Raw genomic sequence first — 14,834 nt, forward strand, 5'->3', positions numbered from 1 at the left:
TGTAGAAGAATGCATATCGATCCATTCTTATCTCCTTGTACAAAGCTGAAGTATGAATGGATAAAGGACCTCCACATAAAACAAGACACACTGAAACAAATGGAAGAGAAGGTGGGGAAGACCCTCGAATACCTAGGCACAGGGGAAGTTCCTGAACAGAACACCAATGGCTTATGCTCTAAGATCAAGAATTGACAAATGGGACTTCATAAAACTGCAAAGTTTCTATAAGGCAAAGGACACTGTCAATAGAACAAAATGGCAACCAACAGATTGGGAAAAGATCTTTACCAATCCTACATCCGATAGAGGACTAATATTCAATATATACAAAGAACTCAAGAAATTAGACTCCAAGCAATCAAATAACCCTATTAAAAAATTGAGGTAGAGAGCTAAACAAAGAATTCTCAACTGAGGAAACTTGAATGGCTGAGAAGCACCTTAAGAAATATTTAGCAGCCTTAGTCATCAGCAAAATGCAAATCAAAACAACCCTGAGATTCTACCTCACACCAGTCAGAATGGCTAGGATCAAAAACTCAGGTGATAGTAGATGCTGGCGAGGATGTGGAGAAAGAGGAACCACCTCCATTGCTGGTGGGATTGCAAGACGGGGCAACCACTTTGAAAATCAGTCTGGCGGTTCCTCAAAAAATTAGACATGTCATTACCTGTGGACCCAGCTATACCACTCCTGGGCATATACCCAGAAGATGCTCGAACATATAACAAGGACATATGCTCAACTATGTTCATAGCAGCCTTATTTATAATAGGCAGGAGCTGGAAAGAACCCAGATGTCCTTCAACTGAGGAATGGATACAGAAAATGTGGTACATTTACACAACAGAAAATTACTCAGCTATTACAAACAATGAATTCGTGAAATTCTTAGGTAATTGGATGGAACTAGAAAATATCCTGAGTGAGGTAACCCAATCACAAAAGAACACACATGGTATTTACTCACTGATTATTGGATTTTAGCCCAGAAGCTTGACATACCGAAGATTCAACTCACAAACCATGTAAAGCTCATGAAGCATGAATACCAAATAGGGGTGCTTTGGCCCCTCTTAGATGGAGTAACAAAACACTCAAGGGAGCAAATATGGAGACAAAGTGTGGGACAGAAACTGAAGGAGGGGCCGTCTGGAGACCATTCCACCTGGATATCCATCCCATGTACAGTCACCAAAGGTAGATGCTGATGAGGAAGTCAGGAAGTGGATGCTGACAGGAGCCTGATATAGCTGTCTCCTTAGAGGTCTGCCAGAGCCTGATATATTCAGAGGCAGATGCTCACAGCTAACCATTGAACTGATCATGGGATTCTCAATGGAAGAGTTAGAATGAAGACTCAAGGAGATGAAAGGGTTTGCAACCCCATGAGGAAAGCTATAATACCAACCAACCAGAACCCCCAGGGTCTAAACCACCAGCCTGGGAGCACTTAGGGAGGGACCCATGGCTCCAGCTGTGTAAGCAATGGAAGATAGTCCTGTCAGGTATAGTTGGAAGAGGAGATCCTTGGTCCCATGAAGGCTGGATGCTGTGTGTGAGGGAATGTGAGGGTGGGGAGGTGGGAGTAGTGGGGTAGGTGGGGGCACATCCTCATAGAAGCAGGAGGAAGGGGAGGATAGTGGGTTCCTGGGCAGGAGGCGGGGTAAATGGGGTAAGGGTATAACATCTGAAATGTAAATAAAACATCCAATTAAAAAAGAATTAACAAAAATAAGAGAGAGAGAGAATTGTTTATCACATAGGAGCAAACTCTACATAAAGTATGCTGATGTCTATTTACAGTTTAGGCAATTACATTATGCTTATTAGATCTGTAGAATAGTTTGCTGTTACCTTTTTGAAAATTGAGGTATAATTAACTGATATAAAATGCTCAGCTGCTGTACATCAGAACTCAAGGAAATGAGATCAGAATATAACTAATAACAGCAATTAATGCACAGAATGTTGGCAAATGGCCTGAACATGTGCACTAGTCCTTGTCACTCTCACTTTATGGGGAAAGTTTATTTTCTTGAATTTGAATTCAGAGAAATGGAAACCTTCTGAATTATTTGTCTTTGTTGTTTGTTTGTATGCATTTGTTTATGGTTCACCCTGATAGGCTCTATTGCCCGCAAGAATTCAGCCCTTCATTTCTACAGATTTAACATAGGAATATATTATTAGATATATAGTATATGTTATATACTATCTATATTATAGTATAACAATTTCACATTGTATTTTATTTTGTTGTTTTTTTTAATAGACTTTGGGTTATTTATATTGAGAGAGTACCATGAATCATATTATGAAATTTGTTACGGAAGTTTGTGTGTGGTTGTATGTTTTCATTCTTTTTGAATAAATATAAAATTTAGGTTACTTGTCCATTCAGTAGTTCTGTTGACAATTTAACAAGAGCCTCCAGAAAAGGTTGCCATAGTTCTTATTAACTTGTGCTCCACAAATGGTGAATAGAGTTAGAATTAGGACCAAAAATCTTCCCAGTCACTTTTGTTTGTAAAAAAAAAATTTCCAATGATATTACATTGTGATTTTAACATACATTTCCCTGATGACCAATAATACAGAATGTCTATTTCTATGTATTATTTATTTTCCATTTATATTTTATATATGCAAAGTGTCCATTAAAATCTGTTGGCCACTGGAAACCACTAATGTTTTATTTTAATTTCTCAAAATTATTAATCTCCTGTATACATGTTTACCCAATATGATTTAATATACACCACACTCTTTTACATAATTATATATTTAATTACAACTATTTATCACATAATTCAAATTTTATGATAATATATCATTTTTGTTTTTAATCTTTGACCTCTGTATCAAATGATTTTTTTAACTTATAAAGATATATTTTTCTACTTTTATGATGTAGGTTTTACATATAAATTGACAATTTACAACAAATTATCTCATTGTATAGACATTAGCTGTACATATTAGTAATATTCACGTGCATGTATATTGTCCTTTTTTATTCACTGAGTTTCTCCAGCACTTTTCATGTTAACAGTTGGTTACATAAATAAATTCTTTTGCGTACTCTTTGTTACTTGGATATGTTTGCTTGCACATATATAGATGACTCCATTTCAGTATTAAGGATTTAAATCACTATAACTGCTAGAGGCCAACTTATATTACTGAAGACAGAAGTATCACAATTATTTATGTAATGATTTCCATAAGCAAAAATGACATCTGCAAATAATTTTAGAATTACTTATTAATAAACTTTCTGGGAATTGATTTGAGAATATGATTATACCTGTCTGAGTTTTAAGAAACCAATGCACTGGTCAAGTCTAACAATCTACAAATTTAACTTGCGCATGACTTTATTTAGGCCTTTTGTTTTCAACATTTTGTGTCATCACATCTAGATTATACATCTTTTAATAGTCATTTCTTCACATCAGATCTTTATGCATACTGTGACAAAAGCAAATTTTGAGATGATTTTCTGTTTGTTACTGTTGGTAGATATAGTAAAATTACTATTCCTTGTATTGAACATGTATTTCCTAAATTAACTTATCATTTAAAAGAATTTACAGATAACTTTATATCTTCTATGTGTAAATGAAAATATCTTTGATCAATAGAGTTTTTTATGTATTATATAGTTCAGGAAATATTTAGTATATTTAATATATCATTAAGAATCACTAAAAGACATATATTTTTAATGAGGCCATTTCTATTTAAATACGTATTAGATTTTTCTTGTGTAATAAAGCATTTAACTTTCAGCATTATATATGATTTTAATTTTGCCCATATTTATCATACTAATCTCTTTCTGTTCCTGAGATGAGTTGAGCTGTGGTTTTCTTTACTTGTCTGTGGTTCTGTTGTCCAAGATTTAGGTTATTCCCAATCAGTGGTTTGAAGATATTAAATGGAAATTTCAATGAATAAATGATGAATTTTATAAAACATTTACTTCTGTACATTGTTATAATTACCAAATTTTATCTTTTCCTACTTCTGTCCATCTCTTCTCATGACTATAAATCACACCTTATCACAAGTATGTAGGCTTAGGAAAAAGTGTATGTTTGCTTCAGTACTATCTGCAACTTTAGTGGTCTGTAAAATGTCTTCGGTTGTATCCCCCATAGACTAGGGAGTCTACTGTACTATATTTTCAGGTTCCATTATCAGGCCTATGACAGCCTCAGAAGTCGTGAGGCAAGTTACTTACATTTGAAGTTGGTAAAAACAACAAAGATGATTAATTAAACAATGAAAAAGTAGTGATAAATGTCTCTCTGAAGCCTCCCATAGTCATAATTGAAAACACCTCAGAACTCCAAATGAAATGAAAGCCTTTCTCTGTGTCCAAAGTTGAATTTATGCATATGTAAAACAATAGGCTGAAATCTCACAGGCAACATCTCCACAGTTCTGATTTTGAGTGCTTAGGTGGCTGGCTGGCTATGTAACTGGTCACATTAAGCTAAAGAAAATATTCTGAATTGTAAAACTCACTTGAAGTGGCAAATATGTTAGTGTCTATGGAAGACAGATGCTTGCCAAAAATCAGGGCTGCTGCACAGTCAGTCGTCAGTAACCAACAACCACAGCAGGAGCTAAAGTGCCAGCAGGAGAAAATTTGAGAAGAGTCCTCCCACTTCACACTGTTCAAGAGATGAGAAGAAAATGATAGCCTTATTCAACAAAAGTAGCTTCTCTACCAAGAGTCACTCAAAGGTTTACCTATATTAGGGACTTTTAAAATCATTTACATACCATAGGTACCTTGACTTCAGAGAAAACACTGGTACTACTCACTGAAGAATAATCTGGTCACTGCTCTAAGCTAATTGGTTAAAATAACAATGCAAGTATATTTGAGGACCTTAAACAGGGAAGCATATTCAGGAGCATGGTCTGCTCTGTTTTATTTCTTTTTCAACTGAAATGTATTAGCAATGACAGAGGAAGAAGGGATTGTAGGAGATGTGCCAGAGGTGTGGTGACAGCCTGGTATTCACGATGGATGGACTGGTGTACCTCAGGCATCTGTTTTATATACTGCACATTTGGAAAGCTGGTAAAACAGCTCTCTCCCTTACATTTGTTGGATGTTGTAAGATAAATGTATTGCACCAGAAATTTGAGGTAGAACAGCCGGTTATGTAAATGGAATGCCAGAATTCCAAGTAAGGAGAAAATTCAGCAAGGCTTGAATCATTTAGACTAGCAGGAACAAACATGCTACATCCCCCTCTCCCTACGCCCCTGCTAACATGTATGTGATTGATTTACAAGAATTGTACATATTTATCCTTTTTATAATAGAATTGTTTTCTTGTTTTGTTTTCCAGAAAGCAGAATTCTTGCCTTTATCTATCTGGATTAGCTAAACATTTTAAGACACTAAAACTACCAAAAAGGGAGAGTGGGAGCAAGAAGAATAATGATTATTTATTTGCAAAGAAGGGTTAGACATTTCTTTCTTTATTGATTCTTTTATTTATTTACATTTAAAATGTTATCTCCCTTCCAGCCTTCCCCTCCCCAGACCCTTTATCCCATCTCCCATCCCCCCTGATTCTTTGGGAGTGCTCCCCCACCTACCCACCCACCCACCCTGGACAAACCACCCTGGCATTCCCCTACACTGGGGCATTGAGCTTCCACAGGGCCAAGGGCCTCTCCTCCCAGTGATGTCAAATAAGGCCATCCTCTGCTACATATGCAGATGGAGCCATGGGTCCCTCCATGTGTACTCTTTGGTTGGTGGTTTAGTCCCAGGAAGTCTCTGGTTGGTTGATATTGCTCTTCTTATGGGGTTGCAAACCCCTTCATCCCCTTCAGTCCTTCCCCTAACTCCTCCATTGGGGTCTCCATTCTCAGTGTAATGATTGACTGAGAGCATCCACATTCGTATTTGTCAGGCTCTGGCAGAACCTCTCGGGGACAGCTATACCAAGCTCCTGTTGGCAAGTACTTCATAGCATCAGCAATAGTGACTGGGTTTGGTGTCTGCAGATGGAATTGACCCCTAGGTGGGGCAGTCTCTGAACGATCTTTCTTCCATCTTTGCTCCACTCTTTGTCCCTGCATTTCCTTTAAACAGAAGTAATTCCGGGTTAGACATTTCTTAACCAACAATCTTCTTTTTTTTTAACATTTTTTTATTGGACATTTTATTTACATTTCATATGTTATCCCCTTACCCCATCCCCCACCCACCCGGGAACCCCCCATCCCCTTACCCCTCCTCCTTCTTCTCCGTGGATGTAACCCCCACCTACCCCCCCACTCCCACTTCCCCACCCTCAAAATTCTTTTAACATATAGCTTTCAACAATCTGTTTTTAGTTCTTCATTACAGAGCAAGGCAACAAAGATAGGAATACTCAAGCCTTTACTCAAAGTAAGAGACACTTTGGGTGTGAATGACTGCCAAATGCTTTGGAAATGCAAGGAAAGAGGTTACAAAGCAAAGGAATATTGATAGCACACAGAGGAAGCAAAGGCTCCTATCTCTTTTATCTTTTTGGAACATTGCTTATCATATGCACGATTAACTTTAAATATGAAGTGAGCATTTCATACAGATGAGGAAATGTTCAAGATCATCTAAGACTTGTAATGCAGTACTTGCCAATAGTTTTTATGAAGCTAAAATATCCCAAGCTCCAATGGAGCAAAATGATACACATGAATGGTTTGGTATTCATTATTTAGTGTATACAAACATGAATAATCCCTTGAATGAAAATTAGTCTAAGCATTATATTTTATACTGTCGTATTATTTCTTTAGCTTTAATTTATTTTTAGTTATGTGAATTTTAGGGTGTTTGCATATGGATATGTTCACATGAGGGCAGATGCTTGGAGAAGCCAAAGAGAATGTCAGATCACCTTAACAGGAGTTATCACCAGTTGTGAGATACCTAATGTGGGTGATGATAATTGAAGTAATATTCTTTGAAAGATCATCTTTCTAGTTCCCATTTTCTATATCGTTTAAATTTTCAAACAGATTAATGAAAAAGCATAGTCTACATTAGTTAAAATGATTACCATAACAGATTTACTGTATATTATTATTTAAAAGACTTAAATACCTTAATTCCAAAACAATATGAATTTTTGCCATTGTTCACTATCTCCATTCAATAAGGAATCGGAATAAAATGTTGATTATGTTAAGGTACAGTTTTTAATAGGAATGTAAATAAATTTAAAGAAAACCTAATGCAATATGTATATACATATGTATCTGTGTGTGAGTATGTGTGCGCACGCGTACGTGTGAGTGATTGCTGCACATATGATCCATCTCTTAGATTTCATGAAGCCCAAACTGACTTAACCATTCAATCTGATATTAACATTATTTGGGAAAAATCATTTAGGATATCCCAAGATAGAATGTACTCTATATAAATTTTTCAAATTTATAGTGCATTAGTCTAGACTTTTAATAGAAGAAACATTTTCAAATTAATTGAAATCTGAACATAAGACTCCTGCATTTTATATGTAGAAATGCCAAGGCTGCAACTAATACTTTCCATCTAATGAAGACCAGCTAGAACGAATGCAACCTTTTATAAAAGTATAATTGTGTTTATAGTCAAAAGGAATAGTAATCAAAAATACTAATTTCAGGGTATAAAGGAAACTGTTTTTGTTGTTTATTTTCTGACATTTTAATTAATTTATTTATTTTTCTTTCATATATTAAATCCAAACCACCGCTCCACTCCTCATACCCTCCACCTCCTCCTCCTCCTCCTCCTCCTCCTCCTCCTCCTCCTCCTCCTCCTCTTCCTCCTGTTCCCTTCATAAAATGGCTGAACTACCAGGAATATCAACCAAACATAATATATCAAGTTGCTTATTAAGACAAGGCAATCCAGTAAAAGGAAAATGTTCCCAAAAGCAGGTAAAAGAGTCAGCAATAGCTCCTGCTCACACTGTTAGGACTCTCACAAGAACACCAAGCTGTGTAACCATGTATGCGTAAAAACGAAGACCCAAGTCAGCCCCATACAGGTTCCCTGGTTGTCCGTTCAGTCTCTGTGACCCCCAAGTGCCAACTTCTGTCTCTTTTATGTCTTTGGGACTCACTGTTATTAGTCACTCATCACTGTGTTAGTGCATTAGCAACGTGTGTTATATTCCTTGAAAAAATGATTTAGAAAATTATCAAAATGAGAACTTAACTTTTCCTTCAAACTGTAGACCAGATCTTTTCTTTTTATGAAGCTGGTACCATCTATAGATGTTTGCAGGTAACATCTCTTGGTTTCCCAACTCTGACTTCTTTTGCCATTTTTCTCTTTCCACATCTGATAGCTCCTGCCTTTGCCTTTCTGCATACATATTCCTCTACATCCTGTGGATTGTACACGTCACTTTGTTTAGCTGACAGGACAATGGGAAATGTAATGTAGCAAAGAGTTCACACATAGTCATTTTGCTTGGTTGAGGTGGTTTTTTTAAATATTTATATTGGTCATTGTTACATCACAATATGAGTCCATGACAAAGCTAATCTGCTTAAGATTTGTGTGACTCCTGGAAGAGAGAGCTCATGACTCATCCCAGCCTTCACAGTAGGATCATTCTACTTAAGACAGTAGACAATGGGATCCCAAACAAAGAATTCAGTTGAGAACAAAAGAAGTCTTCTTAATCAATTATCTGTCTATCATCTATCATCTACCTATTATCTGCCTAATCATCTCACAACAATTGGTCAAGTGAATGTGTCTTTAGTGTTTTAAGCCACCAGATTCTGGGATGGCTTATAATATTTTGGCAATAAGGATGCATCTTGGAAAGAAAACTGTCAAACTAGGGGTAACAGTCATTAATCAAGCTTGTAGACTGATGGGAACATCTTCAATATAATATTTTATTATTGTAACTATGGTGTTGCAGCTTTTGTTTCTTTTATGCTTAGTCTCTTCAAAGCTGTGCGAGCCTGTGTTCATGGGTTATGTAGGTTAGATACTTGAAACTCTGGCAAATGAAGTTCATTTGAACATCACTCCAATCTGCATCTTACATTTACTCCTGTTTCTGCCGTAGCATGAATTTTTTGATACCTTACAAATGATCAAGAAGGAATGTCACTGAACTAACACAAAAGTTATGTCCAGGGACTTGAGATGGCTCTTGAGGTAGGAGCTCTTGCTATATAACAGAATCTGAGTTAAAATCCCAGCCTGACATGAAAACCTGGGAATAGCTGAGTACATCTGAAATTCATACCCTTTGAGAAGCAGAGTTAGAATGATCATTTGGGCATTTTGACTGCCTGCCAGTTCAGTGAGAGACCATCTCAAAGAAATAAAGTGAAGACTGATAGATTGAGACATGAAATTTCTCTGCTAAACTACTATGTGAGAAATACATATTCATATATGAACACATATACCATGCATTCATTCACATACATAACTAATCTTCTAATTTTAAAATACATTTACAAATATTATTAATAATGAAAATTCTACACAGACATGTAAAGTTTGAACACTGTTGTGAATAAAAGAAAACTGTTTATGTGGGTTTACTAGACCATTAGCAGCACAAAAGCAGAATCTTTAAACATAAATATTAGCATTTCACAAGAAGGCAATGGAAGCCAAAATGTTCACTTGAAATTCTAAATGCTACACAGAGGGTTAAATGTAAAACATGAAGCAAGAGCTTTATCAATCCATATTCAGTATCATAGAAGTATAACTAAAATAAAGGTAATCTCATATAAGAAGGCTTGGGTTTTGGTTTTTGCTTGTTTGGTTTTGAAAAGTGTCTGACAAGGTAGTACATCCTAGCCTTCAATTCAAGACCTTTCTAGCTAAGATCTCTGAGTGTTAAGATTACATGTATATCTTACTACCCCAAACACACACACACACATGCATGAATCAAAAACAAAACACAACACAAAAGCACATGACTACCATCACCATCACCACGAATAACAACATCAACACACCACCAACAACAGCAAAACAGTAAAAACATGGATCTTGGCTATTACAAACCTTCCTTCTGGGTTTTTGGGATCAATCATGAGAGATCATTATTTAATTATATGTCAGGCATTCTGCAAATCATTGACAAATAAAAGAAAAAAATTCTCTGGGATTTTGAGTGTAATGAAAAAGATAGATGTAAAATACACCAAAGAGAGATGGTAAACATTAAGAGAGTGTTGGATATAAAAGAATAAGTGAGCATCATGTCAAGCAGAACAATAAGCCTAACACAGCTCTAGGTGACATAATTTTTAGAGGATAAATTAAAACAGTCCAAAGGAAAGTGACATGAAAAGTTCTCCAGATAAAAGAAAATATCGGGCAAGAAGATGCTCGTGGAACTCCACTGAACATGCTTACATTACTAAATCATGAAACAAGGAGTGAGCGGAGGAGAAAACACCAGTAAGTCAGAGTCAAGTACAGGATTTGGACACTGGAGAGCCATTAATGACTGCTGAGCAGGAGGATTATACGGTTTGATATATGCTTCAGCTAGAATATTCTAGTAGGAGGGTGAGGGAGGAGGGAGGACTACAATCTAGGCAGCAAATATATAAATCTAAACTAGGGTAAATGATTTGGGGTAGAAAGGAAATGGTGAGTAGAGAGATTATATGTCAGTAAATGTTTGTTTTATGGTTCCCATTATAAAAAGTTGTTTCCTTCAATTTCTATGTATAAAATATTAGTGAATTCTTGGGACTGCATGAATATTTTGATTCTATGTCCATTGATCTACTCACATAATTTGTTTTTCAAGCAAAATGGAACACTCAATTTTAGAAAATTAACAAAACTAAAGGATAGTTGCCTTGCTCCTCTTTACACCCAAAATGTGTTGAAAGTAGTAACACGCATGTGTCAATTGTTAAGTAGCAAGTGAGACCGAATGTTCCAATATCCTTGTGCAAAGAAGCTCTTTTATTAGTTTCCAACGAGATAGTTGATTCAGTATTGTACTAAAATTTATCCTGGCAATAAAATAGCATTCCTTATCACAGTTTTTGCATTTTATACACAGTTTAAGTACATGGAATAATGAATGTTTTACAATCATATAACACTGAATCTCATACTAGTCACAGAACTAGAAAATAACATAGGTATCTTAGATATAGAACAATTAGTGCTCCATACTGAGATCCTGGTGAGGTACCATACATGTATAGACAACCCCTTGAATGACTTTCTCGCAAAAATAAATTAGACAGCAAGCAGTTACAGTGTCATGAAGAAATGAAGACAGACATGTAAAGAGCTTCTATACATAAATGCTATTTATAAATTACATTACTTTAAAAAATGCTTTAAATATGCTTTCAAATACTTACTATTTGTGCACCAATAGGAAAAATGTACTAGTCTTTTCAAGATTGAGATTATTTTTTTTTCTCAGTAACATGAAGTGAGGATAATGATAATTCTTCCATTGAGAAGGAAAACAAAATATGATGCCAAATGGTCTTTACTTCTTGAAGTATTTGGAATTAAGGGTTTGTTTCAAAGTTGGAATACATACTCTTCTTCCTAATACAGTTCTGCTTCTAGAACTTAGCCTCTTTAATTGATATCTCTAATCTTTTCATGAATACTGGTCTACCAAATTTCAGAGAGTGAATAAATGCTGTTCATAGAGCATCATTTGTCCTCAGCCTGCACACTTGCCCAGAACCTTAGATTTTCTATGAACTTCTCAGTTTCCAAGTTTTTGTAGACTAAAGATAAGGCAGAGTTTCTAGAGCCATGCTTCCCAAACTTCCTACTGCTGAAGCCCTTTAATTCAGCTCTTCATGGTGTGGTGCCCTCCAATCATAAAGTTTTTTTCATTGCTACTTCATTGCTGTTTGTGTGCTATGAATCACAACGTAAATATCTGTATTTCTTGATGGCTTTAGACAACCTCTGTGAAAGGGTCATTGGATCCTAAATGGGTTGTGACCCACAGGCTGACAACACTGTTTGAGCATAATCAGTTTTCTGTACACGTCAGCTATTAGGGAGAAGAACAAAAGGTCATTACATGACTTTGTAAGTGGGCCTTTGCACAAAGACCACAGAGTGTCCATACATGTGTCTAAAAGGGTTGTAAGCCTGCTTTTCTCCCTTTAATGATTTTTCTCACCTACTACATTTATTTTTTATTCATATATATATTCATATATATCATTATGCATATATACATATTCATATGTATACAGTGTTCATATGTATATACATATACATATATGAATATGTATATATGCATAATGATTAATAGTTAACTTAAAGTGTTTGGCAAATATAGCTATCTGTATACAAACTTTCCTGTTTTAAAAGAAGAGGAAGAGATGCATATGTTCTGACAAAATCTTCCTTGATTCAATTGCAGAGTTACCACAAGGCACCAAGCCACAGCTGAATAAAAAACGTATGTTGGGATTCCATAATCTGCTAACACTCTTAGACACATTATAAGTTGGAAAACAGTTAAAACGCATGTGGCTGTTATTTTCTATTGGGGTGGCTGCTTTTTGTATGCATAGAGTAACATTTTGTTTGGTTTTTCCTAGGGCATAAGAGGCTAATTAACCACATTTCACGAGCCATACAGTTTTATATGGTACAAATAAAGCAGATACTTCATAGAAATTATTCATGAAATACAATCCTGAATTCCCCTGGGTTACTCTACATTTATACAATTTTTTTTCTTGAATAAAGTTATCTTTTATACAAAAATCTTGTACTGACTTAAACACCATTATTGTATTAAATTAGAACTCTTAATCTCTTTATTTTACAATAACTCAAGTAATGATTCTCATAAACACATTACCTTGAAAAATAATACCGCAGTATATCAATAGAAAAAAGTACTGAAGCCAAACATAGTGTACAATTCCCCCATTTTTCTAGATTTCATCATTTTTAATATATTAATAGATGGCCTACTTCATAATTAAATATGGTCTTCAATTTGACACACTGAAGACAAAGATAGGTACAGCCATAATCATTGTAGAAGAAGAGGCCATGGATGGATTGCACTAGAGAGACATGGGAGGGGCAGAAATGGTGTCAGCATTCATGTATAGAATTCCCCAAATAACAAAATTTAAATTAGAAATGCTTATAAATAATCTCATGCCTTATGATTCTGTCGTGGAATTGATGGAAAGATGTTATGCACAATTCCACTTGTGACTAGGTAACTTGTCAGATGGTTCGTCCCTGGAGAAAAAGTGATTCTCTCCATCTCTAAGCATCCCTTGATTGCCTGTAGCACTTCATCTAGCCATGCGGCCTTGTGAGATTTCCACCATCCACATCATATCAACTGGTGCTGACATCATGAAAGGCTTGTTTAAGCAGCTATGGATGTGAGACTTTTGAAACAGAATCCCTGCCATGTCAATAAGGTACAATCTTCCAAAAGATATCCTGGTCCTCTGAGTTTAAAAAAATATTACTCACTTAGTCTTGGGTGTTGGGTTGCATAGCAGCTGTATCAGTCAGTGCTAGGAATACCATGGTCATTTATTCGCTGCATTTCGACCAGAGTCAATCTCTGCAATAATGTCCATATGTTAAAAAAAATGTTCCTTTGACGAGGAGTGAGAACTATTTTTTACATAGATATAAAGGTAAGTACTTAGAATATAGTTAGACAATATACTGCTTTAGGAAAAATGGAAGTCCCACTCAATTGCTGTGGATACTTGTCTGAGTTTTAAGTCTTAGGGATAAATTCTCCCCTATTGAAGGGTCCTTAAATCCAACTAGACAGCAGTTGGTTACTCCCAAAATATAAATACCACTATTTTACCACTAGGAGTTTCTGCTGTTGGTGAGAAGCTTTTTGTTGATTTTCTCTATATTAGTAATTAAATCACTGCTGTAACAGCAACAATATCAAGAGAACCATATCCAACTTAACATTTGTGATATACAATGAAAAGGTTGGTTTACTAACTGTGTTTACTTTTCTACTGCAACCGATTCACACCCACTAGGTAACAGATAAAAAGACACATTTTCCTTAGAGGTCCGAATACTAGCCATTTAATATAGGTTTTGATTGGAGTGACATGTGACTGGTTTGTCCTCTTCCTAAAATTACCATGGAGAACTGTCCAAGTGTCTTCTCAAGTTTCTGAAGCCTTCCACTCATTTAGGAACATTGCTTCATTTCCTACTGTCAAGAATGTCAGGGAGTTAGCTTAATTTCTTCTTGCCTTGAAACCTAACAATCTTATTCCAGGGACCAAAAATTGGGCAGTTTTGGAAGACATAAGTCTTCATACTGCAATCATATAGCTAAAATTGTTAGTGATAAGATTAAGTCAGGCACACACCAATCTGGGCAACTTACTTAAATGATGTCACCAGGACCATGCTTCTCTTGAGCCTCAGGCCCACTGTCTTCTATTCATCAAGTGAATACAGCATCTCCATCCTGCGTTGTTTAAAGATCTTTTGTAAAGAGCACAATCTATTTCACTTAAGGGACATAAAAATCATAGAACGCACCAACTTTGGCTTTGACTGTCTGGCTCCAGAGTTACATCTAGTTATTGAATTTAGTCACTACTCCTAGAGGCATGAATATGAGTCATATGTCATGTCTGGCACTGGAAATAGTACGAGCTTCCACAGAAAGTTGTGGTCTGACAGATGTACTCTCTGCAACCTGAGGAGTAGTATCATTGAGAATGGAGTTAATGGATTCTAGGTACAAAAACAATGAACAGCACAGTGGAAATACCATCAGACTTTGCATCAGTC

This window comes from Grammomys surdaster, unplaced genomic scaffold (assembly GCF_004785775.1).
Source record: "Grammomys surdaster isolate TR1022 unplaced genomic scaffold, NIH_TR_1.0 264, whole genome shotgun sequence".
Classification (NCBI taxonomy): Eukaryota; Metazoa; Chordata; class Mammalia; order Rodentia; family Muridae; genus Grammomys; species Grammomys surdaster.